Source organism: Pinus tabuliformis, chromosome 4_1, assembly GCF_031772625.1.
Source record: "Pinus tabuliformis cultivar Carrire ecotype Pingquan chromosome 4_1, CPIR1, whole genome shotgun sequence".
Taxonomy (NCBI): Eukaryota; Viridiplantae; Streptophyta; class Pinopsida; order Pinales; family Pinaceae; genus Pinus; species Pinus tabuliformis.
In genome coordinates, this window is record NC_142303.1 from 697,866,733 (window position 1) to 697,879,264 (window position 12,532).

The following is a 12,532-nucleotide window of genomic DNA, read 5'->3' on the forward strand; positions in this document are numbered from 1 at the left end:
CACAATTCAAGCAATCCCTATACTTGTACTGGTTAATGAAGAGTTTATCAGGCCAAGCGATGGAGCAGATCTTCGTGGGTATGGTGGTGACACTATAGGGAATGCCAAACTATATGATGGACAATGAGAAATCCTCTTACCGCTGCATAAACAAGATATTAGGCTAGACAAAATCAACTACCATATCGCTTTTATACTGGAGTTGTATGATATGCCGAGAGCATCCGTCAAGGATCCAGCACCCGTTGCATCTGCCTCAGAGGATCATAAGGATTAGACTCTTACACATGCATAATTAAGTCTTATGTGGTTACATTTTAATTTGTATGTTGCAAATATCACTTTTTACAGTTATATAGTGTATGGGCATGAGATAGAGTCATATCTGGCTTGATTGGAAAGATTAAGACAATATTGTTTTTAGATGGCTTATAACGTTGACCGATGGCCAAGAAACTCGGTCTCCCTTCAGGGCAAGTTGAGGCCACCTGTTTAATATGTGCGGTGTAAACTTTCTTGTTTTATAATAAAAAATGGAATGGACCTGCCAAGCTTAAGAAAAAAAATTAAATAAATTAAATAACTACTTACCCTTTTTAAGGAAAAAAAGACTAAATCCAATCTCCATAAATGTTGAGCATCATCATCTTCAATTTTAAAATAAAATTTTCATTTTGTTTTTAATGTCAATTCAATATTATATTATCATATCTCTCCTAAAAAAACAAAAACCTCCAATGTAATATATAATAAAACATTTGACTTATGAATTGAATTCAAAGCTTCATATATAAAACAAAAAATGTTCCCCCCACTTAATTTAACTCATAAAACTATTATTTCTTTAAATTACTAACCAATTAAAATAGACACTTCATATTTTCCTCAATAATGAAAGAAATAATAACAACCTCACCTCTTTTTGTGCAAACCTCATACTCAAAGTAATAGTAAAAATGATGTCTTATATTTTCCTGTTGATTGTTGAGAGCTTTCCTAATTTAAAATTAACCCAAAAGACGAAACAATCACTGCCCCTTGCATTGGCAGGGTTTAAATATGGGTAGTGAAAGAATGAATAACAACAATCTACATTATCAGGATTTGAACACAGGTAGTGGAAGAATACAATAGAAATCTATGTTGTCAATATTTGAACCTGTTAGTGAAAGAATTAATATGAAACTACACTAAAAATACCAATAAAACCTAATTATATTATGTGTGTGTGTGTGTCGCGATATGTTTCTTGGTTTTAAATTAAATAAAAAAACCATCCAATTAATGATCATTTAGGAACTATTCTATTGTAGGAATCAAATTAAGTCAACCACTAAACATTTTCAAGAACTGTAAATATTTTTTTTTATTAGTCTGGATGGAACAGAGTGGGTGGATTCTAAAAAGTGAACAAGAGAGGGCTAGAAATAAAAGGATGAGAAATTAATGGGAATGAATAACCTAAGGCATTGATGAGATCCATGGTTGTGGTAGCATGAGGATTTGAAGGAGTGGACAATGTAAGTTGCAATGACCTGATATTAAGGGTATACCAAAGTTAGGGATGACATCAATTTTGTGTGACAAAGGATTTTTTTATCAAAACCCTTATCTATCGATCATCGCTAAACTGATATAATTTATCACTATTTCATTGGAAAATTGTATTTGATATTGTTTCTTGTACTAAATGCCATTTTATATCTTTCTATTTCTAGTAAGTATTTGTTGCACACAACCTATAATGATTGCTTCAAAGAACAAAGTGATGCTTGTCACCTATTTTTATCTTGTCTCGAAGGTTCAATGTTGGTTTCAAATTTTTGAGCATAACATACACTCTTCCTAGAAGATCAACTATTCCATTGAAAACTTGGGTTCAGTTTGTTCATACCAATTATAGTGTGATTGTTTTCAAAAAAGCATTATTCTCTCTTACACCTTGCGGAATTTTGTTTGACGATTGTGCCTCTGATCTTCATACTTTTACACTATGTAGCTGATTCCCAAATAAATTTCATATATTTACGCCAAAATAAGGATTACATATTTAATGTTACAATGTATATTAAACTATTCTAAAAATTTAGGGAGACTCAATGAATAGCACTTTTCACTTCTAGTAAAAAATCCTTTACAAAGTGAAAGCATAGTCAAAATGGTCAAGGAATGTTATAATTTTCATCGACACTTAAAACAATAATAATGGATTAGTTTCTTAGAAAATATAATTGTTTATATTCTTTAGCTGATTTCTATGATCCAAGACTCTTCATAAATGAAATATCTTGATATACTGATTTTGAAAGTGAAAGAAAGAAATTATTTTAACATCCACGAGGCTAAATATACCCTATGGGATAGATTTCTTCCTCATCTGCTTGATGTATTCATCTCTTTTCTCTGAAGCTTCAAAATAGATGCTCCTAGCTTTGCAACAAATCCCTCATTAAATACATTATTCCAAGAGCTAGCTTCCAACATATCTCCATGGCTTTCCATGTTGTCTCTGAAGGCCTCACATTCTAAAATGAAATGGTTTTCTATTTCCACTTTTTTGGAAGAACCAAAAATGCATACCCTTCCCTCCCACACCTCCTTTGGCCTTTTCCACTGCCCCGTTCCACAACGAAGTTGATGAGAATTATTCCTTAACTAAGAAATAAGAATTTTGGCTCTCCAAGAGATATTGGCCTCTATGTATGCTTTTGCTTTATGATTATGAGTGGGATTAAACACTTCAATATAGTATTTTTTATTTCTTCCTAGCTCCTTATCCCAAGTACATTTGTGGAAATTTTCCATAACAAAAGCTTTTATATCTTTGTTTTTATGGGACATGCATTCAAGCAAATACCCCATTTACTAAACCATTTGTTATTTGTTGCATGCAAGTTTTTTCTCTCTTGCACAATCTATCATTAAAGACAACCTTAGGCCATCTACCCTCTTCCATTTGATCAATTTTTTTTAAATACCTTAGGACTTGCAACATAGCAATTGCTTCAATAGGAGCAGTCCCTGTTTCACTTAACAAGATATCATAAGGAACTACACTTTTAATCTTAAATTTGTTCGTAATCAAACACTTCTAAATTTTCTCAATTTGTCTCCAATGCATGTCAAAGGTACTACTAGCCCACAACTCACAACAATACAGAATCGTCAGAATCACTAGAAGCCCAAAAAGAGTTTGAGTAGTTTTGTGCTGATATTGACTTGCATCCCCACACATCTACAAAAATTCTCAAGGGATAGTAAGTGCTCTTACAAACCAAGAGCCAATTTAGCAATCAGAATAAGGTCATCTGTATACAAAAGAAGCCTTATATAAAACTTGCAAAAATAGATACCATCACACCCTTGCAAATTTAACCACTCCTTAAGCTTGTCGATATATAAAATACAAGGGTAGGAGACAATGGGCAACCTTTCTTGACCCCGATATTGCTTCTAAAACTTTCAGAAATGCCTGCTGAAGTTTTAATTTTGACTTTTACCTCTTCATACAATCTATGCACAACTACTCTCAACTTTTTAGGAACCCCAAGTTCCTCCATTTTGTGCCAAAGTTTATCCCTAGGAACCAAGTCAAACGCTTTTCAGAAATCAACAAAGCAACAAAAGACTTCTTCCTTTTTCTCCCAAACTTTTTCAATTATGTGCCTTAAAGTTATGTAATGATCAATTATGGAATGTTTAGGTCTAAAACCTACTTGCCCTTTAGCACGCTTATCTCTTTCTTTTACCCACTTTCTAATTTTGTTTTCTAGCATGCTTCCAAATAGCTTTGCAAACAAATGGATTATCATGATGGTCCTATAATTGGAGGTATCATTGATGTCACCATTGTTGAAAATAGGTATTGCCAGACTAGTTGTCCAATATGTGGGCAGCACTTGTTGTATGATGTTGTTGAATATTTTTGTATTGTGAGGTGAAAGAATCTTTGAGCCCCGCTTTAGATATTCTATTTGGAGGTCAGCTAAGTATTTTTCTTTTTCAACACCCAACTTCTTGATACCCATCTCTACCTCTTGTACCATGAAGAGTTTAGTATCAGTGCTGACCAAGGGGGGAGGGTCGACATTGTGAACCTGCTTATAGAGTTTTCTTGCATAGTCAGACCATTTAGAAGCTGTAATATTATTTCCAATTTGTATCTTTTTCGATTAGAGCTCCTCCCAAAATTACTTGGGATTATTTTTCCCAAAGAAGAAGAGTTCTTCCTTCCTTGAAACCATGGAATCAACTATTTTCTTGCTTAATAACTACTTGTAAGATTTGAGCTTTATGTTATCCTTGTTTGACTCTTTCCATATTCGCCTTTCCTTTTTGCATTCCTCATCAAACCAAGCATTAATTGAAAAGAAATTTGTTACAGACTTCTTAATTTTTGTTCTTTTTCACTTTGCAAGTGCGCATTGAATAAAATGTGTTAATTCATGACTACGAAGGCTATGAATTGTAATTTTCTCCTTCTCAAAGAGCCTCTCTAGTGCGATTCTGAAGGTATTACAATTTCTTGGGGTCAAAAGAATTCTTCCCTGTGGGAGATTATGTTGGACATTCTGAATTTTTGCCTCTAATTGTTTCCTTCCAGTCTAAGAGAAAAATAAATAAATTGGCTTGTGATCTGATTTCAAATCCCACAGCTGATCTCTAACCAAAAATTCTTCCATTTTCTCACACAAACCATGCTAGAAAATTACATAATCCACCACACTTGCTCCATTGTAAGTATTAAAAGTGAAATTATGAAATTGTGGCGAAAAACTCCTCAATTATCACATAATTTCACTCAATCAATACGCAAATAAAATGAAACAAATCTCAAGGATTTTCACTCAGTCACTGTCACCTTATGTTTCCCATATATTTCAATTAACATGTCGTATTCCATTAGAGCCTTCAAATATGCTATCAATTTCTTGTTTTGTGATGCTCCATACACTTCACATAATTAAAGTAAAAATGAGACTAAATCTAATGTGTCCAAAATTTTTGGAATTTTCAACAAAATTGTTAATAAGAGATAGAAAAAACTTCCTAAATTCCTAAAATTTCATCTTCCCGACATTTCAGCATCATAAATTTGTTATAATTTAGCTTCTTAAGTAGAAATGTGGAAAAAAAATTGACGAAAAATGCTTCCTTCAACAAAGATATTACCAAGATTCCAATAACCCTTCTTGCAGACACTGCTATGAAAATCCAAATGGTAGAGCAATTCCTCTTTAAATTTAATAGAATTTAATAGAATTATTTTAATATTCTTTAAGAACGAAACATAACTCGCTGTAAATTTTGCTAACTAGAATCGTTTGACATACATTATCCTCACTCTATATTGAGCCATTTCATCATCTGACCACATTAGGACCTCCATGTGCTATTAAAGACCTGGCACATCCTACTCACAACAACATAAAACAAGCTGCAATAAAGTGATGTGACTGACTAATATTTGAAGCATTGAATGCAATTAGGGAAAGAAGAAGAATACAAGGGCATGGGATAGGAATATCATATATGATAACTTTTCAGAGTAGCAAATAGGAAAAAGCGGAGTATTTTCCCATGGACATCAATTCTAATAGGAATGGACTACTGAATTTTGCAAATAACACGAAGAAAGTCTAGAAATTCCAGAACTCGTATTGCAACAGCGGCAGGAGCTATGTGCTGACAAGTGTGTGGAGTCATTCATGAAGGAAAAGAAACCACAAGACATCCCAACTAAGAGGGCCTTCATGTTTTCCATGGTTCCTATGGGATCAACGCGATAGTATGTAATATATAATCGGCACTATATCCATCCAATAATTATCTTGCAGTGCTTACTTATGCCTCATTGAAAGACATCGTTCTCGGCAGCTGTTGGTGAAAAGAACACACCCGCGCTATAGCCCACCTCCCATGCATTCAAGGCAAAGGAAGCCATGCTCCCTGCCTTGAGCATGTGGCATGTGGTTGTAATGAACTTGGTTGTACTGACCATGTCAACTCAGGCCTGGTGCCTCTGAGGCATTCCCTCATCCTGATCGGGAGTTTTGAATTTATTTTTAATAATTAATGTATTATTCTCTATTTCATATCTAAAAATAAATTCAGTAAAACTATATAATGTTAGATTATAATTTTTTGTAGAGAATGGTTTTATTTATGTAAGGATATATCATGTACCATTTTGGTATGGGACTTAGGGTTAAATATTGGTTTCAAAGATCTAGGATTAAGATAATGAAGGATTCTTAGGTTTGACAATTTAGAGATAAAATTACTATTTATGGTTTTAGGCTTAAGGTTATGCAAGAATAAGGTTAACTAATATATCTATGTTAGGTTAGAATAGTTTATGTTAGTGAGGGTAGAGCATGTTAGGCTATGGAAGGTTAGGTTAAGGCATGGTAGGATAGGGTTTTGTTAGGCTAGGATACTTAAGGGTATTTTAGATCAAGGTGTGTTGCACTAGGTTAGCATAGGGTAGGATACATTAATGTAGACTAGGCTTGTGTATGGTGGGTTGCAATTGATTAAGTTAGGTATATTAAGATAGGGTAAGCTATATATGATATTTTAGTGTTAGGTTAACCTTTGGTAGATTACTATACCTTAGTTTAAAAAAAATTAGTTTGGGTTCAACTAAGGAAGGCATGGGGAGATTACAATACTCTAGTCAGGCTCGGATAGGTTAAGCGTATGTAGTATAGTGTACCTTATATTAGTATAAGAGAAAGATATTGTATTTTAGGGTAGGATATGTTATGTAAGGCTACAGTAGCATAAATTATGCAAGTGCATGCTAGTTTTGACTAAGTCAACTTATGGTAAGGTAGGCTAGGTTAGTTAGGTTAGAATAGTTAGTTTAGATTAAGCTAGATTAGGTGAGGTTACAATAAGATAGGATACATTAAAATTGGAAAGTGTCATCATCTTAGGGTTTAGACAATATATCATCAAATTTGTGTGTTGGACTATTAGAAAACCATTTTTGAACTATCTTTTCTAACCATTGCTACAAGAAGACACCAACAATAATAAATACACAAACATTCACTTACTCATGAAGTCTCTCTTTATATATCTCTCTCTCACTTACTCTCTCTCATAGTCACCCATTTAAAATAACACCCCTCAAACTTGGTCTCTCCCTTCTTCACTTTGTGAGTAATTACTATCTTCATCCCCCTCCTTTCTCACCTATTTTTGTTATCTCCCTTACTTTTCAACTCTTATTCACTATCTCCCCTCACACATTAACTCATTCTTCCATAACTCCCAATCCTTGTCTATATTTATTTCCCTCTTTATCTTTATTGGCCCTCTATCCCTTTATCTCTCGCCATCCCAATACCCACCCATCATAACACAATTTAATTTCCCATCTGTTAAGCAACTAGTTGTAGAAATGCACACACATTTTTAGAGATACAAATGTGCATTTGATTTTATTGCTAGGAATCTTCATGTGTTTTTGTGCTGAAAATGTCCATCCGTTTTAGTGCTAAAAACGTGGATGCACATTCTCAGATTTAAATTTCTCCAAGTGAGAATCTTATGTACCTGATGACTTTGATTCATTAGATAGAGTTCTAGGGTTGAAGAACACAGTTGTATGGGCTATAAGTACTTGAAGAAATCATTTTTTGTGATATGAATATATATATATATATATATATATATATATATATATATATATATATATATATATATATATATATATATATATATATATATATAAAATTAATTGTTCTAATTATTTTAATACACTTTTCTTGCTAAATATATCAAGATATTTAAAACAAACCCCTTGTCTAATTTTGTTATAAATATTCAAGCATTAATTGTTTGGAAAACAAATGATAGGGTACACTAAAGGACATTGAGACCTACAACCTTTAAAACAAAAAATGGTTGTCTGATAATGCTAAGACCCATTTATGTTTCTCTAATGGAAGGCCTCATAATGTGAATAATATATTCACTTTCATAATTTAAAAATTAAATATAAAAATAAGAATATAGTTTTTGAAAAGGACTTGCACATAAGAACACTCTACTCTCTACAACTCTATATGTTTTTTGTTAAAAAAAAATCATTATTTAGTTTCCATAAGAGTTTACTAAAGAAAAAATATGTAGTATAATTTTCATGAAAATTAAATTACCAATGATAGGAAAACTAAATATTCACATACATAAACACAATTTCTATATAAAATTTATATTACCATCATCAAATGCATTGTGTAAATACCTCTTATCATCGTTACAAGTTACTAGTTTTCTAATTCCTTAGGGCATATCAATTTTAAGTGACATTGATCCTCCTATTATCTCTAACTTTGAGATTAATATACAATTAAATTAGGGAAAAAATGTTTTAGAATATATACAAATATTTAGAGGAATAAACAAAAACAATTCATTGAACAAAAAAAATTGTGTGAATATTTATAAAGTGTTGAATGGCCTTTTATTTGAGCCACTCTACAAACGTGGGGATTCAAATTCTATTTTATGGAAACTACGAAGATATTAATTGGAAAATATTGAGTGTTTATATTAATTAATTTGAAAGTCATAGACTATGCTTAATGGTTACGATCTAGCTTAAATCTAATATTTATTTGTATGACCTGCCATTGTGGTCAACACATGCACTAACCATGATGGACTCTATTTTAGATTGAAATATTGACCCATTTTTTCTTCACTTAGTTCTATTGGACATAGAGGATGAGAAGAAATTTATAGTCATTCATGTTGATGAATTTACTTTTGAAATCAACAATATCTAGTAGATATTTCATATTAAAAGTTTCAACCATCTTAAATTGAAGTTTAAATAAATAGATATATCATTATTATAACTAATATTGACAAGTCTCAAGCATACCCAAAATTAAATTGAGGTTAAAATAAATAGACCTATCCTTGTTAAAACTAATATTGGAAGTCTCAAGCATACCCAAAATGTCTAGACATTAATTCTTTAGAATTTTTATCCAGTAATTTTTTTTGTAAAAATCATAATGTTGTCTTTGATTCGTCTTTTTGATGGTGAAAATACATTCATCACCATCAAGCACCTTTGGGGTACCCATGATCCCGATCTTTGATATCTCTAACCCATATTTAAAACAAAAATGTATGATTTTCTCATAATCTTGGCAGAATCACCATTATTTTCTAACTAATTTGTGAGTTTTCTAGACTATGCTATAAATAAAAATCAGCTATCACATTAATAATTTGTCATCAATGTTAAATAAAATTACAACATAAATCTTCGGTGTTCTTATTTGTGGATGAATATATTATAAAATTTTGTGTAAGGAATAAAATTGAAGGTTCAAATCTCCATATATCAAGCTTAAAACAAATAAAAAAATTACCATACAAATTCAAAAAATGATTAAATATTATATAATTTTGTGAAAAATTAGTAATATATAAAATAAACATTATTATAAATAAATATAAAAATAAATAAATATATGTATGTAAAATTAACAAATTCAACAACTCTTGGCATATGATATTTGAAATCTTCACAAAATGATGGTGATTAAAAAGATATTGATGAATTTTGAATTAAAAAAAAAAGAAGAAAAAAAAGTCATAATGATGGTAGCTAAAAAGCGATTGATCTTTGAAAAAGGAAAAAAGCAAGAGCATCCATTGATTGTGACTCAAAAGAATCCATTAACCAAGGCTTTTATGGACCAAAGAGTTCAGTGAACGTGACTCAAAAGAATCCATTAACTGAAGCATTTATGGACCAAAGAGTTTAATGATCGTGATTGAAAGGCATTATAAACTTAAACGTTGATAAAATATGAAGTCATCTAGTGATTGTGACTCGAATCCGTGACTGGAATCCATTGATGAACAATTCCTACAACTATTTTAAAATTTAAAAGCTAAAGAGAAAAGGCACGAGAGAGATGGTATTCGAAAATCACTAACCGTTGAGAATATATATATTAGACATCGATGGTCATTATCAACCATTCATCCAACTCTAAATATAATAAAAATTTGAAATCAAAATAAATAAAACTTTGAAGCCTCAAAGAGGTGCTGCCCAAAAACCTATAGATAAATATAACTTTTTAGATAACATATGCTAAAAATGATGTTAATGGAACCTAAAATCAAAATAAAAAAACACTCAATTGGATGGTGCCCGAAAACAGATAGATAAATAAAACTTTTTAAATAATATATGCTAAAAATGATTATTATGAAACCTAAAATCAAAATAGAAAAAACACAGAAGTTTTTAGGATACTAACTAAATATTGATGTTAATGAAATTTAAAATAAAAATAGTAAAAACTATCATAGAATCATTTAACTTTCCATAAAATAAATCATCATAGTGATATTTAAAAACAAAATAAAAAAAAACTTAGAAACTTCAAAAAGTTGGCGCTCACAAAAATAAAATGAAATAATAAAATAAAAATAAAAAATTATAATAATATATAAAATTAAAATAGAAATAAAAAGTATTAATAAAAACCAAAAAGAAAAAGAAAAACAGACTGAAAAGCATTGATATTAATGAAATTTTGAAGTAACAAAAAAAATAATAGGGTAACACAGCCTCACGAAAAGCATTATAAACTTGACCATTGAGAAAAACAAGATCATCAAGGCATCGACTCACTAAAGCATCGATGTAGGATGGACAAAAGCGTTTAATGATTCTGACCTAAAAGCGATATAATCTTAACTGTTGATTAAAAAGAAGAAAACATCTGGCCATTATGACTGAAATCCATTAACTGAAGCACTAATGGACCATTCTTGCACTTATTTTAAAATTCGAAATGAAAATAGAAAAAAATAGAGATGGTGATAGAGGATGACGCTCCATTGGATCAGTGGCAATCAGATCCTCCGGCAGAGAAAACAAGTTTAATAGAAGAGTCACCGAACTGGTTAATGGTTTGGTTTGGATGCGAGCAGTCATTGGTTGGAAGAACTCAAGGAAGTCCAACCTGCTATAGGATTCCCACAAAATGAAACATCAAACATTGCCCGGCTTCTTCCTCCCTTCTTCATGTTGTGTTTTGTTGGAACGCTTCCTATTTGTGTGTCTCTCTCCTTTGGGCGTGTAGGTACGAGTTCGTATTTGTCTCCTTATGTTTTGTATCTATAATTTGATATACGAGAATGGTGATTTGAAGGAGAATTGGATTTGGGAGCAACAGATAAAACTGGATTGAAGGAGAAATGGATTTGGGAGAAACAGAGAAGGCTGCTCTGTACTTACAAGTAAAATAATCTCGATTCAATATCATTATTATTCCCAAAATTTCTTCCTCAACGAATTCCTAGCTCTTTTTTTAGATTCTATTGAGGAGCATGGTTTGCATGCATTTACATTCGTTTTTAATTATTGGACTAGAAGAGTCCAATATATATGAAAGGCTTGAATTATAGATTTGAATTCCAGCAAATATAAGTCTTATTAAATTTTAATGTCTTGCTGAAGTGAACGAGCGGCTTGTACCATCTTTTGGCATATTTTTGTGTTTGTTGTTGCACATGTGGGAAGTGAAGTTCTTTACAAGTGCTACAGACTTTGTTGCTTCATCTCACTAATCATGGAATACCCATTGCGGGACAAGTTTATTTCAGATACAAGCCTTTGATATATTTCTTCAGCATTTACTTTTGCAATTGTGAACGTAGTTACTTTTTCCAATTTCTAACGGCACAACCTCCATGTATTCATGCTTATAGATAGATAGATATCAATATTTGATAATTCCATAGTCGTAAAGGAATTAATCACGGTAGTTGGTGAATTAATACGGTAGGCTAGCCCAAGGTAGGCTAAGTTAGTCCAGGCTATGCTAGGCTAGGTTATGCTAGCTTAGGTTAGGCTAGCTTAGGCAAGGCTGGGTTCAAATAGTTTAGGACATGTTAGGTTAGGTTGGGTTGGGCTAGGCTAGGCTAGCTTAAGCTAAGTTAGGCTAGGCTAGGCTAAATTAGTCTAGTCTAGGCTAGGCTAGATAAGGTAGGCTATGATATGCTAGGTTAGGTTAGGTTATGTTAGGATAAGTTAGGTTAGGTAGGTCTAGTAGGCTAGGAAGGCTAGGTGGGTTCACTTGGCCTCGTAGGTTCGCTAGGCTAGGTAGGCTTGGAAAGGTTAAGTTAGGTAGCCTCATCTAGGCTAGGCTAGGCTATGTTGGGCTATGTAAGGCTGTGTTATGCTAGGCCTGGCCAGTCTAGGCTATCCTAGGTGCTAGGCTAGGTTAGCTTAGGCTAAGGCTAGGTTAGGCTAGGCTATGCTAGGTAAGGTTGGGGTAAGTTAGGTTAGGTTAGGCTAGTTTATTTAAGCTTAGTCTAGGCTACAATAAGCTAGGCTACCACAGGCTAGGCTACCCTAGGTTAGGCTAGGCAACGCTAGGCTACCTTAGGCCATGCTAGGCAAGCCACAAGCCTAGGCTAAGCAAGGCTACGCTAGGCTAGTCTAGTCTAGGCTAGGTTAGGCTAGGTTAGGGTATGT